Source organism: Lagenorhynchus albirostris, chromosome 19 (genome assembly GCF_949774975.1).
Source record: "Lagenorhynchus albirostris chromosome 19, mLagAlb1.1, whole genome shotgun sequence".
Lineage (NCBI taxonomy): Eukaryota > Metazoa > Chordata > Mammalia > Artiodactyla > Delphinidae > Lagenorhynchus > Lagenorhynchus albirostris.
In genome coordinates this window covers 10,141,972-10,160,996 of record NC_083113.1, presented here as the reverse complement: position 1 = coordinate 10,160,996, position 19,025 = coordinate 10,141,972, and the positions used below count along the sequence as shown (strand labels likewise).

The 19,025-nt window shown below is 45.5% G+C and overlaps 1 protein-coding gene across 3 annotated transcripts in view; it reads left to right on the top strand.

Moving 5' to 3' along the window:
• The first annotated feature begins 3,225 nt into the window (after window positions 1-3,225).
• The window catches only part of ARHGAP35 (Rho GTPase activating protein 35), a 121,160-nt gene continuing 105,360 nt past the window's right edge, over window positions 3,226-19,025 (top strand). For 2 of the 3 annotated variants that reach the window (XM_060132448.1, XM_060132449.1), the window contains exon 1: window positions 3,226-3,400. The gene's annotated coding sequence lies outside the window, so the exon portion shown is untranslated. The remainder of the gene's footprint in view (window positions 3,401-19,025) is intronic. The other variant, XM_060132447.1, reaches the window with a different exon arrangement.

Sequence of the window (19,025 nt, the reverse complement as noted above, 5' to 3'; positions counted from 1 at the left end):
AGGGAAAGAAGTTAGTCATTAAACAAGGACTGTGTCTTGGCTACCATGCCTGCAGTGCCAGCCATCATCCCCTTTGTTTAGAATTAGATTCATTCATTTATTCATTAGCAATTATTTATTGTGGGCCATTTTCCAGACTGAGGAACTAGCCAGAATTCCTGCCTTCAAAGGGCTCACACATAAAGTGGTGATAACAGGGACTTCCCTGGTGGCGCAGTGGTTAAGAATCCGCCTGTCAATGCAAGGGACACGGGTTTGAGCCCTGGTCCGGGAAGATCCCATGTGCCGCGGAGCAACTAAGCCCATGTGCCACAACTACTGAGTCTGCGAGCCACAACTACTGAGCCCGCATGCCACAACTAGTGAAGCCTGTGCGCCTAGAGCCCGTGCTCCACAATAAGAGAAGCCACCGCAATGAGAAGCCCACGCACCGCAATGAAGAGTAGCCCCGGCTCTCCGCAACTACAGAAAGCCCGCGTGCAGCAACAAAGACCCAACACAGCCAAAAAAAAAAAAAAAAAGAAAGAAAGAAAAATGGTGATACCAATACAGAACTTCAACCCCTGATGGAGTGCTGTGAAGAAGTACTAGGTGTGCAACTATCTGACCCCAGTTGTCTGGGTTTGAATCTCACATTTGACACTCACTAGCTGTGTAACCTCTTTGTGCCTTAGTTTAGCAGAATAACAACTCTAATCTACTTGTAAGGTGTTCTGAGGGTTAAGTGAGTTAATATGTTTAAAGTGCTTTAGAATGTTGCCTAGCATAAAGTGCCCATTTTTATAAAAATATGAGGGTTAGGCCAAATCTGCGAGGCCACCCTGAGGAAGTGACTTCGAGTGAGACTTGAATGATAAGACAGGGTCGATGGGCTCCAAAAGAAGGGGAGAGGGGCATCTGGATCCAGAGTGAGCCCAGGCTTCTCTCTTCTCTAGGTGCTGCCAGTTCAAAAATTCCCCAAGATTGGAAGGACCTAGAATACGGCACTGGAGTTATGAACACGTATTAATTTGAAGTAGGGGAATCCGATGTCCCTTCTCCCGTTTTTCTGGTGTTCTCAAGTGATAGATCTCAAAATCACTTACAAACCAGGGCTTGCAGAGGCACCTAAAGAAAATCTGGCCCACGCATTGGATTTGTTTAGCCCACAGCGCTAAAAACAAACTTTAAAAAAAGTCATGAATGGGGACTTCTCTGGCTTTCCAGTGGTTAAGACTCCCGCTTCCACTGCAGGGGGCACGGGTTGGATCCCTGCTAGGGGACCTAGGATCCCGCATGCCACGTGGGGCGCCCCCCCAGAAAACAAGTCACGAGCATCTAAAAATCAAATTTCATGCATTAAAAGTGTTAAATTAAAAAAAAAAAAAGGGAGTCAATGGAAACGACCGTCATCAGTAATCAGAAAACCTTTATTTGATGGGATGCTTTAAAACTTGAGCACACTTCAATTTCATTTTATTTTACTTTTTTATAGATTAATTTATTTATTTACGTATTTTTTGGCTGCATTGAGTCTTCGTTGCTGTGCGCGGGCTTTCTCTAGTTGCTGAGAGCGGGGGGCTACTCTTTGTTGCAGTGCGAGGGCTTCTCTTGTTAGAGAAGGCTCTAGGCGTGCAGGCTTCTGTAGTTGTGGCACACAGGCTCAGCACTTGTGGCGCACGGGCTTAGTTACTCCGCGGCATGTGGGATCTTCTCGGACCAGGGCTCGAACCCGTGTCCCCTGCATTGGCAGGCGGATTCTTAACCACTGAGCCACCAGGGAAGCCCCACACTTCAATTTTTTAAAAAAGCATTGAGATATGACCTCAAAAACAAAACAAAACTTGAGCGCATGTAATTTTATTTATCAACGTTTATAGAGCAAGGCATGATTTTCAGCGCTTTACAAGTAGAACTCATTTAATTCTCCCTGCAAACCTTACTAAAGAGCTAAGATTATCATTCCATTTTTTAGATGAGGAGACTGAGTAAAGAAATGAAAAATGCAATAAGAAGCATAGCTTTTCTTCATGCATTCTTTGAATATTGACTGGGCTCCCAGAACGCTCATCTTCCAAGACCCGTACTTCCGGAGGGGTCCCAGAGGAACCCCTCTTCAGTTCAGAGGAATTCAGGGGTTACAGTGGTGCCCCTTCCCATCACTACTCTTTCCCCTCCGGGCTCTCGAACTGACATTTGATTTGCAGTCATTTACACAATGCCGACTTGGAGGCCAGGGCTGCATGCGGGACCAGGCCTCCGCGCCTCTTCCGGGATCAGGCGATCACAGAACCCAAAGCAAGTTGTAATAAGGCACTCGTTACCTGCAGATTTTCTTCTCTGCCAGGAAAAAGAGCACGCGCTCCTCAGCCCCGCCCCTTCTTCCGGATCGACGAATTGAGGCTCCTATTGGGCTAAGGCGGGCCACGCCTCTTCGTGTTCCCCAATCAACTCCTCCACTGGGTGCGCTCCCTCCTCCTCAGCCCCGCCCCACCGCCCCAAGTTACGTCGCTCCCTCGCTCCTCCTCTGTTTTCCCCGGGGCTGAGCTCGCGGCAAACCCACCGCCCCTTGCCTCTCATTGGCTGGTCAGGTCCCGCGCGAGCGGGATCGCGCCCTTCGCTCCCGCCCCCAAAGCTGGGCCATGCCTCTCCCCTCCCGCTTTCTCCAAGAGCCAGGGCGAGGAGGGTTTCGGCTGCTTCTGGCGCGCGCAAGGGTGCGCGCGCCTCTCGAGGACCACTCCCTCCGCCTCGTGCGAGTAGCCGCGGCGGCTGGCACCCCGTCCCGCGCACGCGCACTTGGCCACCCCATTCCTCTGCCCGGTCGCGGGTCGCCTCGCGCTCTGTCTCGACCCGCAGCCACCGCACTAGCGGCATTTCTTGGGGGCGCACGCGCACTGCGTCCTCCGCACCCGTTCCCTGGACGCGGCCGATGCAGTGGCAGTGAGTCCCTCGGGCGCGCACGCGCTCTCGCTTCTCCTCTGCCACGCGCCGGTTATCCCCTCGCTGCGCGCCCTCACGGGCCGTTATCCCCCTGCAACGGTCCCCGCGCCACGCACGCGCAGCAGCGAGGGGGAGCGCGCGCGGGAGCGGCGGCCGCAGGAAGGAGGCGCCGCCGCCGCCATTGCGAAGGAGGGAGGGAAGGAGCGAGCAAGGCTGGTCCGCCCTCCCCCTGGTTCCCGCCCCTCCCCCCTTCCCCTCCCCGCCCCCCGCCCCGAGGGAGAGCCGCGGAGCGGCGGGAGGAGGAGGTGGAGGAGGCGGAGGAGGGAGTCCGCGAGGGAGGGTCCGCCCGGCCCCCCGCCGCCGGAGCTGCCGCCGCCGCCTCAGCTGCCGCTGAACGAGGAGCAGCAGAACATGGCGCCGGGGCCGCCGTCGCCGCTGCCGAGATCCCGGAGGCCAGGGCCGCGCTGAGGGCGCCCAGCTGGTGAGTGCGCGAGCTCGCGGGCCCCGGCCGCGAGGCCGGGCGCCGCCCCGCTGCGGGGTCCAAGGGGAGGCGGGGACGGCGGGGCCCGGAGCCCGCGAACAATGGAGGAGCCGGAGGGGGAGGGGAGGGAGCGGCCCCCCAGCCCCCCGGGCCCCGCCGGCCCCGCCGATTCGTGCTGCGGCCCGGCCCGCCGGGGCCCGTCTGCCCTTCGGACTTGCCCCTGCCCGCCCAGCCCTGCTGTCGCCGCGTCTGCCCCCGCCCTCCAACCCATTGGGATCTCGGTGTCTGCCTCGGCCTCCCCCCCAACTCTGCTCCCAATTCTGCGCCTCCCCCTTCCCTCTTCCGCCCCTCAGTGATGCCCTTCGCCCCTCCTAGACTCTGCAGTGCTCAAGGGATCCACCTCCTCAGTGACCCTTCCGCATCCCTTAATTCTGGACCCGCACTTTGAGATTCGTGATTCTTCTGCCTTCTTCGATTCCGCTCTCACCACCCTGGATCTGCCCCCTTCTTTGACCCAATCTTCTGTTACCCTCCGCTGTTTCACCGCCAGGAGCTGTCCCTCTAGGACCTGCGGTTCCACCTCCTTGGTGATTCATCCAAACCCTGTTCGTCTTGGCACTGCTGCTCCCAGGTCTTCTCCTTGGACTTAATTCCACGTCCCTCTTGGGCCCTACTGCCTGCTGACAAAACCTGCTCCCCCCGCCATACCCCTGGACTCTCTGACCCTCGTCTGCCTCAGTTCAGTTCCCTGCCCCCTCTCGGACTCCGATGCACCATGCTTGCCTCCTCCCCTGCTCAGACCTTGCTCCCGTCTGCCATTCAGAGCCTTTCCTCTCTTCCAGACCTTTCTGCCTCCCCACTCTGCCCCTCATCCAATCTCAGATCTTGCTGTGCCCTCCAGCCTGCTTGCTTTCCGACTTTGCCTTCCATGAGGCAGCCTCCTCCCCCTTCTCTGACCCTGCAGCTCTCTCGTTTCTGCCTTTCACTTCTCTGACCTTTCTCCCGAACTCAGCCTCTGCAGTCCCCAGTTCTACCCCAGTGTTCTCCTTGCTGTTTCCTCTCTTCCCCACCTCGTTATTGGCCCTCTTTTGAGCGGTTCCATTCATTTGCTCCGGCTTCCTTTGACCTGTCTCCCCTTCAGTACTTCTCTGTGTAAGACCTGCTTCCAGCCTCTTTCTCCAAGTCCTGTCCTCTTCATTTTGGCCCTTCTTAGATTTGTCCTTTACCTCACTGAACCGTCGATAACTTGTCTCTGATCCATCACCCCCTTCCCTTCCCATTCTGCACCTCAGACTTGCCCCCAATCCTTTTTGCACCTGCTCTTTCATTTCTTCAGTTCCGCCCCATCCTCTCTATTTAATGCTTTCTTCACAGCTCTGCCCCTTTTGGAGCTGTCCACTTGTCCACCTATTTTTTGGACCCATTTTAACTCTTACTGCTGTCCCTTCTCGGTGTGGTCCTCTTTAACTCTGGTCATCTTGTGACTGCCTCGCACCTCTGTTGCCTCTCAGTTCCAAGTTTTCCACCTGATCTTCTATCCCCCCACCATTTTGATTCAGCTCTCAACCTCCACTCTCTCCTTCCTCGTATTTGTCCTCCCCTTTTTGCCCTACCTCTTGCCCCATTACTGAGTCTCCTTCCCCCTGCTCTGCCCAGTATAGAGATGTTTTCCCAATCATTCCTACCTGTCACTCCCCCCACCCCAGCTTCCTCTTAGAGCTATCTCAGTTCTGGGCTAGAGTCTCCCTCCCTTTTGTGACCCCTCTCGCAGATCTGTTCTTCACTGCCTTGTTTTCTTCTTCATCTTTTCTTTTCCCTTGTATCTTGCGAGGCTTCTTCTCTTCCCATTTAGTTCCTATCAGGTTTGCTTCTCCCAGCTCCCCTGCTTGACCTGCCCGTTCCCACTGGGTGCTTCCCTTCTTCAGGCATGCCTTTCTCTGGTCTCCATCCCTCAGCTTTGGAGGGGAAGGGGCTGGGTTGGGCCTCGGCTTCTGCAGGCTCAGGTTTAGACTGCAGATTCTCTCAGCTCTCTGACCCTGAGGGTTTTATCTCGAGGGATCCTGTGAGATCTGAGTAAATAGGAGGGGGCTGGTTGATTGGTTACTGCTCTCGAGTCTGGGAGTGTCTCCCCCATCTCCCCCATTTCTGCCAAGGTTAGTGGTGGTGGGAGTAGATCTCCTTTCCACTGCCCCGCTTTCTTTCCTGCTCCCATTTTGCTCCCCAGCCCCTTCGGGTCCCTGGGCTTTGCAGTTTTGTGTCCTTCGGAAAAGGAGAGTGCAGCTGCTCACAGGTCTGTCTTCTCTTTCTCACTTTTCCTCCCTCTTTCTCTGAGCTGTTGAGACAGTTGTACCCTCTCTCCCCTTCACCTCCAAGCCAGCACCCTTTGGGAGAATTTAGGAGTATGCTTTTTTGTTTTTTTCCAGCTGACAAGTCATATTTGTTTTACCTTCGGCTGGGAAAATGCCAGTTCTCGAGTTCTCCCCAGTCCCACCGGGGGCTGTGGTCGCACTTGCTGTTTACTGCTGTGGGTCTGCAGAAGCTGCCTAATGGCCTCTGGTTTGCTTTGTGACCTTTGGGAAGGGTGGTGGAAAGTGGGCTTATTTCTTTTTCACCTCTGCCCCAGGAAGGATTCAGCTTCCTGGTCTTCAAAATGGTGAGGGCCTGGGTTTGGAAAGCTCTTTGCAGTTGTTTGTTGAAACAGAGTGCCAAGTGTCACTTAGATTTCTGCCCTCTGCTATTGCAGGCGCTCCCAGCCACAGGAGTTGAATGCTGATAGGTAGATCTATGTTTGGGAAAGGGAGGGGGCTCATTGCTGTACCAGGAGTATGTGGGTGGACCCTGACACTCCCCCAGCCTTTTTTAAATTTTTTTTTTTTTCCCCCGGTTCGTGGGCCTCTCACTGTTGTGGCGTCTCCTGTTGCGGAGCGCATGGCTCACGGGCCCAGCCGCTCCGCGGCATGTGGGATCCTCCCGGACCTGGGCACGAACCCGTGTCCCCTGCATCGGCAGGCGGACTCCCAACCACTGCGCCACCAGGGAAGCCCTCCTCCAGCCTTTTGACTGCCCTGATTTGGTAGAGTGAGAAATGGGTGCCAGGAACTGTCTGATATGATTGGGTTTTTGGTTTATTACCTGCGAAATGTACCTTTGCTGCCTTTTCCTTGAGCTTTAGTGATCTTATGTTGGGGGTGGGGTTTAGTAAATTCATTCAGAGGAAGAGGTGGTTTTTACAGAAAACCAGACAAGCATTTTCCTTCCTTACCTTGGGAGAAGGAAGCTTTTGCATGTTCTAGGTTTATTTATTTTATTTCTTGAGTAAATCAAAAGCCTGATTTTTTCCCCCCTGTGGCCTAGGGCAATTGCATGTTAAAGCAGCCATCAAGCTGTGAAGGAGCGTTTACAGGAAGGACTTTATTTCTTAACTGAGCTATAATCAAACTTTGTTTACTTCAGCACTTATTTAGAATAGTTCTGTGTGAATGCTTGTGAAATAAAAAACATTCACTGTCATCTACAGAATTGAACCATTGACTCATCAAATGTTAGGGCATTTGTATGTGAGACGGTGAGGGGGGCTGGATAGTAGATCCATATGGCTCCTTTAGTTTCTAAGTTTTTAGGACTTTAAGTTTTGTGACAAGCAGAGTCTGGTAATTTTAATTATCTGTGGCATTTGTTTTCACCATTATTGACTTTAAGAATTTTGGTTTATTTCTGTTAGTTTCTGTTCATTTCTGAATTTTGGCCTTGTGAACCATGATTAATTCTCTGAATTTGTTTGTGTTTATGTTCCTCGTGTTGGTATAAATAGTTGTTTTGTTTTTTATTCTTAATGTGGAAGTGGCAGCTAATTAAGAATAAAAACAACTGTGTATGCAGTACTGCTTAAATTCGTGTTCCAGGGTTTTAACATCACTGGCAGCATAGAAAGTTTCTGCGTGCCCAAAGCTTACGTTTACATAATAGGAGGAGAGGAGACAGAAGAACAAAGAGCTGATTTTTCTTCCTAAACTGGTAACTGATGTTCCAGAGCTTGTCAGATTTCTCTGATGGTAGCAGAGGCTCCAACTCCTGTATCAGCATTTGTTTTCATGAAGGAATTGGGTGCTACAGAAGTCTGAGGTGGTAGCCTTGGCCTTCTGGAACATTTAATGTGCCAGCTGGGGGTGCGGTGTGGAGTGGGGGATGGCGGTAGACCTAGTAATAGGTCTTCAAGGGCTCTTGCCCTGCCTAGAAAATCTTTGTATTACTGGCCTGATTAAAGTTCCTGTCTTTTTTTTATACTAGCCTTTCTTTTTGGCTATGACCCCCTCCCTTACCCTCTGCCCCTTTTTTCTTGCCATGATGAAGGCCAAAGATTTAGGACAATAAAAAGATCAGAAATCCTCTTGATACTGGACACATGCGAGTTGTCCTTGTGCAGATCCATGGGCCTAATGGTGACTTTTGACAAAGGACAGTCTGGGAGGAGTGAGGGTTGCATAGGTGACTGTAAACTACAGCCTCATGGGTGTTTGGTCAGTCTGTATGTGATGAGGAAACACATCAGGTCAATACAGTTGGAGATTGAAAAGATGAGACTAGTTGTCTGTTTCCCTCTAGTCTTGTCTGCTTTCCCCTCTTCCGTCTGCTGTGGTGTTCTGAGAGGTGTTAGGTCTCTTGTAGGGCCTTCCTGTGATCTGCTTTGACTCTTGTCATTCACCAACTGGTAGTCTAAACAGTGTGTTAACATACTCAGTCACTGTGACATTTTATTTATCATCTAGTTCAGTCGTTTAAAATTTGTTTTCCACACTGTATGAAATAGATAAACTTGGAGATTCTCTGCTTGAAGAGGGAAGGTGACCAGCGGAAAGCCGTTGGGTTTGGAACAACAGCTTGAAGCTCAGTGTGCCTCGTCTAGCCTCCTCATTTACAGTTGGGGAAATGGAGAGCTTGCAAGGGGCATGCTGACAGGCTTCCTGTCATAGTTGAAAAAGTAATGGGCATACGGGTAGGAGACCTTCTGGTCTAGGCCTTTACCTAATTAGAGGGACACTTGGACAGAATGCTTTACCTCTCTGGACTTCACATTCGTAGCCTGAAGTCTTGTGTGCCATTCAGCTCTGATTGTAGATTCTCGTCCTGGATCACATACCACATCAAAGCTGGGACTGGGACTGGGCTCCTGGTGCTACACTTAACCACTGCACCCCCCCCCCCCATCAAATCCCGTAACCCAGAACGGGCCAGGCAGTGGGGGGGCTCTTTCCCCAGGGGATGCGGTAAAATGAATTGAATTACCTTTGTTGTGTGCTTTTTCAAAAATAAAATAAACACTTGCCTCTTTTTCAGGCATTCACATGAAGATTAGTTTATAATTTGGGGAGAAAGGGGCATCCAGACTGTATTAACTACATAACTAAGACCATATACCTCTTAAAAACAATATGGAATTTTTCAAGCTGAGTCATTGTTGACCTAGGCTCTCAAATAGCAGTGGTCTGAATAGCACTTGAATGCTGGAATTAAGAAATGCAAACAAATCATTCATGTTCATCTTCCTGAAAGTTTATTTCAATTTAATTTTTGATACTATGCTTTATCAGGCTTCATCTATGAAGAATTCTTGAAAATAATACTTGGCATCTGTCAGTCTAATCTTCATTTATTTGCTTCGCTGATGTTAAGAGACACCATTAAGTTGATATATTAGCAGAGAACCAGCCATGAAGCATCCTCACAGGAAAGCAATATTTATTTTAGTTAAAAGTAGCCAGACTTGCCTATCTCCTTCATCCTTTTTGAAATGAGCATTTTCATTTTATGAAATTTGTGGCAGTTGTGATGTTGCATTATGCATCTATAGGTATTTCATACTTTTTAAAAAAATTAATTTATTTTGGCCGCGCTGGACGACATGCGGGATCTTAGTTCCCTGACCAGGGATTGAACCTGCGCCCCCTGCAGTGGAAGGGCAGAGTCTTAATCACTGGACTGCCAGGAAAGCCCTCATACTTTTTTTTTTTTAATTATTTATTTGGTTGCACCAGATCTTAGTTGCGGCACATGGGCTCCTTAGTTATGGCTTGCAAACTCCTAGTTGCGGCATGCATGTGGGATCTAGTTCCCTGACCAGTGATCGAACCTGGGCCCCCTGCATTGCGAGTGTGGAGTCTTAACCACTGCACCACCAGGGAAGTTCCTGCCCTCATACTTTTTTTGCTCTCCTAGTGTCTGCCTTCTTATTTGGAAAATGTTCTCTTGCTAGTCACTATTGTAATATTTGCGTTTGGTAATCAAACTTGAACAATTGAGAGGCAGCTTCCTATGGCGTAAACAATGTTGAATTGATAAAGAAGAAACCTGGGTTCTAGCCCTGGCTCTGCTGCTTACTAGCTGAGTGACTTTGGCCAAATCATTTTCACTTCTCTGGGCTACAGTTTCTTCATTAGAAAAATGAAGGGATTATTACCAGTTGGTTCCCATTATTTCCCATCATACCTAGGAAAATATCTTCTACATAGTAGGCCCCCACTACATACTTGCTGATTGAAGCCAAGCTGGTGCCAATGACTTTTTTTTTTGGTGGGGGAGGGGGGGAGTTGGGAAGATGTGTACACTGACCATAATGGCTATTTTTAGGCTTGAAACTCTTAGATGGCATGCCCTCTTGGTCAGCATTTAATCCCTATACATACATACACACATACATCGTAAGCGTCTTGATGAGGGCTACACAGCTAATAGATGCTAGGGCTATGTTATAAATCCATGTCTGTCTGATTCTAAAATTTGTGTTTATTTTATTAGACTGCCTTGCCTGTCTAGGACGTAAGAATAAGCTGTACTTCTAATCCATTGAGGAATTCATAGTCAGTTATAAACAATTAACTATGTATATAATATGGGGTGGGGTGAGGGAAGTGAATGTTCAATAGACTATTATTAATTTCTAGCTGCTTTGGAGGCAGTCCCATATTAATCTTAAAGATTTTCATATTCAGAGACTGAACACACATTAGGTTCCATATCACAGTATTTTAAAAGGAATCCACAGCCACAAGTACCAGCTTGTCTTTCTAGTCAGCATATTGAAGAAGTTGAGCATTTTATTTCTGACCTGGATTCACACCCAGGTATAACAAAACTGTAAACAAATTTGTCTAACAGAAATAAGATGGAAATGTTTGGTCACGTTATGGCCTTAAATCTATATTTTGGGACTTCCCTGGTGACCCAGTGGTTGAGAATCCGCCTGCCAATGCAGGGGACATGGGTTCGATCCCAGGTCCAGGAAGATCCCACATGCAGGGGAGAAAGTAAGCCCGTGTGCCGCAACTGCTGAGCCTGTGCTCTAGAGCCCGCAAGCCACAACTATTGAAGCCCGTGCTCTGCAGCAGGAGAAGCCACCATAATGAGAAGCCCACGCACCGCATCGAAGAGTAGCCCCCCCCCCGTCGAAGCAACTAGAGAAAGTCCGCGCACAGCAACGAAGACCCAGCGCAGCCAAGAAAAAAAAAATCTATATTTTCTTTGGCAAATAGAAAAGTATCTGAATAGCTCTTAATTGATTTTCTTCTGAGAAAACTCTCTAGACAACTACAAATGTATAGATAAAAATATACTTTGCCCCTTGACTTGTTTGTGTGGAGCTCCCTATAATACTTTTTTTAAAAAATTTCAATTCAGAAAGTTATTAAATAATGTTGGGGTGAGAGAGTGTTTTCCAGCTACAGCTAATAGCCTCCTGAAGTGTAAAAAAAATATTGTTGCATTGTACTTCTTCCCATCTCCATTTAAAAGAAAGGTCAAAACCGAGGCTTCATCTATTGCAGCCTGCACTGCTTAGGAATAAGACAAGGAAAATGATTACTGTTAATTGCCACGGGCAATTAAAAAGGATTCTTTGTTCAGTAACAAATTGATTGTGTTCAAATGAAAGTCAGCACTGCATTAATACAAGATTATTAGATTCTTGAAATCAGCATCTTCAGCTAGAGTGGCTTTCACTTCAAGGGAATTGTGTCACTGGGAGTAGTGTACCTAAATGCTTGGTGATTAAAAGTACTAGGTCTTGTACTTCCTTGGTGGCGCAGTGGTTAAGAGTCCGCCTGCCAATGCGGGGGACGCAGGTTCGAGCCCTGGTCCACTAATATCCCATATGCCACGGAGCAACTAAGCCCATGTGCCACAACTGCTGAGCCTGCATGCCACAACTTCTGAAGCCCATGTGCTTAGAGCCCGTCCTCTGCAACAAGAGAAGCCACCGCAATGAGAAGCCCGTGCACCATAGTGAAGGATAGCTCCCGCTCTCTGCAACTAGAGAAAGCCCGCATGCAGCAACGAAGACCCAACGCAGCCAAAAATAAATAAATAAATTTATTGGGGAATAAAAAAAGTATCTCTAGGTCTTTATTTTTCAGAAGTGCTTATTAAGTTTTTAGGTGGAAGACTGGTAGATGCTGCTTTTGTAATATCATTTTTAACGGGCTGATATCATTGAATATTTTAATGCTGCTGACCTATAGGAAATTTCTTCCACTGATTGGTCAGTCAGTTGAGGAATGCACATAAAACCGTTGATAAATGAGGAAAAAGGACGCTGACTGTTGCGGGAGTGGGTTATGGCATATGCCTAGTATTAGTCAACAGCCATGAAGGCTTAAAAATGGTCAGTTGAGCTAAAGTACTTGTGATTTGATGTTGTATGTGTATATACAGGGAATACATATTTTCTTATGTACAGATTCCCTTAACATTTTTTCTTTTTGTTTACCTTTTTTTTAATTAAGGAGCAACTTACATGTAGAAAAGTACATAAATCTTAAGTGTACATTTCTGAATTTTCTACATCTTGTACAGACCCCTTTTTCATATGATGGGGCATAATTTCCTTTCCACACAATTGTTCATAATTTGGAAACCGTTTGAGAGTCTCTATCTGTAAGGCACTTCAGTCATGACTTCAGTATACAAATGTGAATGTGTAGGATCATATTTATAACTTTTCCAAGTTTGTTCGGGGTCATATACCTGATAATGAATGGGATAATAGTGATCTCGTACAAATTACAAGTGTCGAAAGCATCTTGTAATAACAGATCTTTCCTATTTGTGTCGTAATTCCAGAGTTTTTGGGTCTCTGTTCACTTGGAATTGAAAGGAAATAGGTATGGTCACTGCTGTGACATCATGATGGGACTGTCAGGCACGCAAACTGGTGTGAACTCTCTGGAAAGCGGTTTGGCAATGTTTTAAGAGACACAATCCTTGATCTAGTTATAGGTATCTATATGGACCAAAAACTAGAGATGAGGACCAAGATTTTATACAAAGATGTTAATTATAGTGATGTGTATTGGAAAGAAGAGAAGCAATCTAAATATTTTAACTTTAAGGGAATGGTCACTTTATGGAAAAGTCTGGAGTCATGTAAAAAGGATGTTTTTGGAGAATTCTTGACATGGGAAAGTGCACACAAAATAAAATTAAGTATGAGAAAAAAGCAGGATATAGAACTATAAACAGTGTGGTTCCAGTTATTTAAAAATATATATGGGAAAAAGTGGAAGAAATATGCCAAAGTGCTGTTAGTATTTATCTCTATGTTGTAGAATTTTGAGTGATTAAATTTTTTTTTTTCCTGAGTTTTCCCATTTTCCATGATTTTACTGTTTTTGATTCAGAGGAAAAAAAGGTTAAACAATTTTTTTTTTTTTTTGACATAGCAGTTGTATTGTTTGGTTTTTCTTGAAAACATGTGAAGGAAAAATTGAGCTGAAAAGCAAGAAATTAGTAATAGTGAGGTCTGTTGGACTCTAGTACCTTTGAAGGTAAGGCAGTTACCCTTTCTTAGCACAATAATTGAATTATAAATTATAGCAGTATTACCAGTTAATAACAGCAGTATGCTTACTGAGTACCAGGAGACTCCTGAGTGTTCCCTCATATGCTCCTCGCGGTAATCCTCTGCTCTGAGGTGGGTGATATTTCATTTTCTAGTGAGGGAGCTGAGGCTTCCTGAGGGAACTTACCCAAGGCCACAGGGCTGATAGGTCCCTGAGGCAGTCTGGTTCAGAGCCTTTGCTTGGAGCCCCTGCTTTCTGCCCCTTTCTCTGGTGTGCTGTACACTTTACAGAACTGATTTTACCCCAGAAATGAGGAAGATAAAAGTCTACTTCATGGCTGATAGCTGTAGCTATACCAAGGTGTCCCCCACTCCAACCATGCTTGTTTTAAAGGAGCCATTAGTACATTACTTTTTCCTTAACTTGGTCAAAATCAGGAATGGACATGGAACTAGTTATATCTTCCCTTTTATGGGCCGAAAAATTCTTTAGGTCAGATTTAAATAATTTTATTTATTTAATATAGTTGATTAATTTTACTTAAATATTTAAATAACTTAAATAATTAAGGACTATTAAGCAGAAGAGGGAACAGACTGGTTCTCTGAGCTCCAAAGGCTAGAGGTGTAGGGAGACAAGTTTTATTTTTCCCTTTTCCTCCCCATTCAACCAGTGTTTGGGTGTCTACACTGTTTAGAGTACCAGTTGTACAAAACATGCCTCCTCCTCTCTGAGAGTTTATATGCCATTTATAAAACAAAAGCAATTCTTCCCTTACAGGTGACACAAGGAACACCCTGTTTCTGTACCAGAAAGTAAAAAATTTAGAAGGCCAGTGGCCTGATTTTTTTTTTCTCCCCGATCTTATCTTAAAGAATTAAGTGCGACTTAACATTTCAACACAAGAATGCGTTGACTAGGAAGACAGATATCATCTTATTATGAGAAAGAAAGTGGTCCAAGTTTTATCTTGAATACGGAATAATTTGGAAATTAAAAATTTTACCTTCTTTGTTTTTATTGTTGTGATTAACAGGACATTTGCACACACATATACCTGTTCATTTATTGGTCATTCTTTCTTTCACGAGGGAGAGCATCGAAGACCTGATGTTCATTTGCAGTGTGAGGGGTTTACGTTTAGACATGAGGAAGAAATTGCAAAGTAGCTTGGAGGCTCCACAGGGTTTTTTTGTTTTGTTTCCCTATTTATTCTGTGAACCCATCACATTTGTCCTAGAACACGTCATTAGGAGCACAGTATTTGTTGAATTAAAGATACTATTTTTTGAGAGAAACCAGGAAAAATAAAGTCTCTGGAATCTTTTAGTCCTTAGATTCTTGGGTTTCTTCAAGAAACTTCTTTAAACTTATTTAAAAACCCTTTCTGCCATTTTCATTTTGCTTCTTACCAACTTTGTGACCTTGGACAAGTCATTTATCTTGAGTTCTTATCTATAAAATGGGCCTAAATACCTATTCTGCCTGCTACAAAGGCTTTTTGTGTCCACATTTTTTTTGGAGAACTAAATGCCAACAGTGGATGTGGAATTCTGTAACATTGGACAGTCTTTCAGTTTTCTGGGAGGATGAAAAAGCACAGTTTGATTAATTAAACTGTTTAGGTAGGCCAGCATGTTAGAGGAAGCCTGATGAAGTTTTGAATCAGTAGAACAGCACATGCTATTGATCTGTAATCTTGTAACCCACCCCAGGTAGCAGCCAATTTTAGGGTCTTAGCAGGGTCTCACACGTCTAAATGTTGTAGGTCATAGGCCAAGTAGCAGTTGTTGAGGTCTGTTTAGTATTCACAGTGTTAGCACTGAGGCCTCAGTTACTCTTTCTCCCATCATGATGCATGGCCTCGGGTCGAGTTCCAGTCCCACCTCTTGCCAGCTCTGCACCTTCAGACAACACACTTAAACTTTGGTGCCTTCAGGCACCTCATCTATAAAAAGGGGCATATAATAGTGTCTACTCATAGGATCGCTGTGCAAATTAAAACAGATAGTGTATTTAAGAAGCTTAAGATCATGCCTGCGTCATGGTAAATGCTCTGTAATGTCATTATTAGTGCAGTAGTTCCAGACTTGGCTTTTACAGACCAGTTGACAATATGGTGGTGGGAAAAAAAAAATTAATTTACCAATTTTTAGTTTCGTCAGGGAGGACATTAAAAAAATAGAAAGAAAGGGAAACTACTCACCATTATTTCCTTGAAGAAAAAGGACCCACTATTAGAATAGAAGACAGCCATTTTCTCTTTTTTGGCCGCGAGGCTTTCGGGATCTTAGTTCCCCAACCAGGGACCCCTGCAGTGGAAGCGCAGAGTCTTAACCACTGGACGGCCGGGAAATTCCCAAAAGATAGCCATTTTCAAGGAAGTTGGCAGCTTTACGTGGACTATGTAGGTGTATGTTTCTAATTCTCATTTTTACATAGACTGGAGAAAACTGCCACAGGCCAACACGAGTAGTATGTGGACAGGTATTAAATAGATACCTGTCTCAGTTCCTCCATTTATTGTCACCTTAAGCTCTTCTCTGAGCCTTAGTTTTCTCATGTGTAAAGTAAAGATACTAATAGCTATCTCACAGGGTTGTTTTGAGAAACCGGGGTAATGTATGAAAAATGTTTGGCATATAGTAAGTGTTCAGTTGATAGAACTTGTTATCCTCAAATGATTAGTTGAGTATTAAGCCGGTCAAGCGAAATCCCCTGTGCTTTGTGCCACTGGGAATTCCGAGAAGTAGGGTATTGTGCTTGATTGCAGAAGTTTCCTGCAAAGGTGTCCTCTTCATTCTTTCCTCTCTCGTTTATTCTCAACAAGTCACTGGAGGCACTAAACAAAAACCTGACTGTTGCTCCCCTGCTTTAAGACCTTTGGTGCTTTTCTATGGTCTGTAAGATTAAATCCAGATCACTAGTGTGTTCTATGGAATCCTTTATACGCTTTGGCCCATCGTGCCTTCCCAGTCTCCAGAACACGCTCTGCTCTTTTTCTGCCTCTGTGTGTTTTTAAAATTAATTAATTAATTTATTTTTGGCTGTGTTGGGTCTTTGTTGCTGTGTGGGCTTTCTCTAGTTGCAGGGATTGGGGGCTACTCTTGGTTGCGGTGCGCGGGCTTCTCATTGCGGTGGCTTCTCTTGTTGCGGAGCACAGGCTCTAAGGGGTGTGGGCTCAGTGGTTTTGGCTCACGGGCTCTAGAGCGCAGGCTCAGTTGTGGCGCCTGGGCTTAGTTGCTCTGCTGCATGTGGGATCTTCCTGGACCAGGGCTCGAACCCACGTCCCCTGCATTGGCAGGCGGATTCTTAACCACTGCACCACCAGAGAAGCTCTGCCTCTGTGTTTTTGATGAAGCTGGTTCCTCTTGAGAGTTCCCTTACCTATCCTCTGATGGGTGAATTTCCTGCTCATTCTTCAGCATCCTCTCAAGTGTACACTATTGAGACCTTTCTTCCTGGGGTTGTTCCTCAGCTCTGTTCCATTAGCACTTTGCTGGTGATGTTGTACATATCACTTTTTTGTGTGTGTAGTGATATGTTTGTATGTCTGAATCAGCAGTCACAAAACACCCATACTATTCCCTTATCCCTGTTCCTCAGCCACCCACTCACCTGTCCCCTTTGGAGACATCAGTGTTCTACCGGAGATATTTTTTTCCTTCCAGAGATACTTTGTGCACATATAAACAAGCAAATAGAAGTATGTATGCATTCCCCCCCGCCCCCTTTACGTGAATAGTAGCATGCTATGATTACTGTTCTGCATCTTCCTTTTTTCCACTTAATATTTTGGGAGATATTCAGTGTTAGTACAAAGGAAACTTCCTTGTTCTTTTTTTACAGCCTCGTGGTATTCCACTACACAGATACACTGTAATTAGCCAGTCTCCTATTGATGGATATTGGATTTGTTTCCAGTTCTTTGCTTTTGCAGTCAGTGCCATAGGGGAAACGTGAATATATGTCATTTTACACGTGTGAGATTATACCTGGAGGATAAATTCCTAGTAGAATAGTTGTCTTCTACTACTACTTCTTTTCTTTTTTCTTTTTTTTGGCTGCCATGGCTTGTGGGATCTTAGTTCCTTGTCAAGGGATTGAACCTGGGCCACTGCAGTGAAAGCGCCGAGTACTAACCCCTAGACCACCAGGGAATTCCTGTCTTCTGCTTCTTAAAGCTAGGAATTTGTTTAAAAAAAAAAAAAAAGCTAGGAATTTGTTGTTTTTCACTTTTCCTCATAAAGTGCCTAACTTGTCACTGGTGCCTAATTAATGCCTGAATGAAGGATAGAATAGTCCAGCTGGTAAGCCAAGATGGATTTTTGAAACAAACTGGACTTTGATATCCTAAGTCCTGATATCAGGGGTCCACAGCTAAATCCTAAAGCTTGCCGAAGTTCTGGCAGCTGTCCCCCATGGCTTTGGGTGTTATAATAGCCCATAGGACATGGTTGGAAGATGTCTGTGTAGCTCGCTCAGCTTGGGACAGATGGGACTTTTCAAAACCCCCCTCCCAATATGACAGTCAATACAATATCCCTCTCCCCTGTGAGCTCACCCCTAGGGAAATCCTTTTACTCTCCACCCAGTGAAACTAGGTCCTCAGAGACTCCTGCAGTAATAATAGCCAATACTTCTTTAGTCCTTTCTAAGTGCTAGGCACTGTTTTATGCACTTTACATGTATTAACTCAAGGAATCCACGTTAACAGACCTTGGAAATAGGTACTGGTACTATTCCTGTGCCCATTTTACAGATGAGGGAACTGAGGGCAGCATGTGTTTAGGTAATGTAGGTGGATTCAGAGAAAAGAGAGTAAGAAAAAAACACCTGCCCCTTAGAAAGTACCAAATTGTTACACAGTTTTACCAGGCTGGTTTTGTGTGTGTGCTCTCTTTTCTCTCTGTGTCTCTGCAGTTTCACCTTAATTATTGACCTTGATTATTGGGAAATGTTTCTCCCACTGAAGGGTATTTGGATGAACATGGTACATTCTTTCGTTTGTCCCCTTGATCTCTAGTTTAGCTTACCTGTTAAAGATTTCCAGAATGATCTAGCAGTTAATTCCAGTTCCATTTTCTGCCCCTCCTTTTTAGTGAGGTCCTAATTGGACTTTATAATCTAGTTTTTTCATCTAATCTTACTTTAGCAAAATACAGTCAAAGCCTGTTACCCAATTCTTTCTGTTATGCTTCCTTGAAAAATTTGCTTTTGATATTTGGGGAATAGCCCTGGGAATTTTGGTATTGCATGATGTTCAAGGGGAAAGCCAGTGGCATGTGTTGTGTGTCATCAGCCAGCCTGGAATGCTCACTTTAATAACCATGTCAGAGGCATGTCTTCCCGGAAACCTTGCCCAGATCCTTTCTCTATTTCCAAGCTCTGAATCAGCATCAGGGATTCTTTTAGATCAGCCTTGTCTAATCACCTCTGTCCTTTACAATAGCCACCAGCCGCGTGTTTCTACTCGAAATGTAGCTAGTGGGACTGAGAAACAGAATTTTAAATTTTATTTAATTTTGATTAAACTTTAAATGGGCAAAGCATTAGGGAGTGCAGATGTAGACTGTATCCTCCACAAGGGAGAGATGATTCTTTTCCTCCCTCTCCTAACTCTGACATAGGACCATGCTTCTTATGTATTTGATGAATGTTTGATAAATAGCCCTCAGATAAATAGCTGAAATATGTAAAGAAAGTTAAAATATTCCTTAAATTCTACTTCCTAGGAATAGCCATTTTTAAGAATTGTGTTTTAGTTGTAGAAAAAATTGCCAGTTTTCATTGGC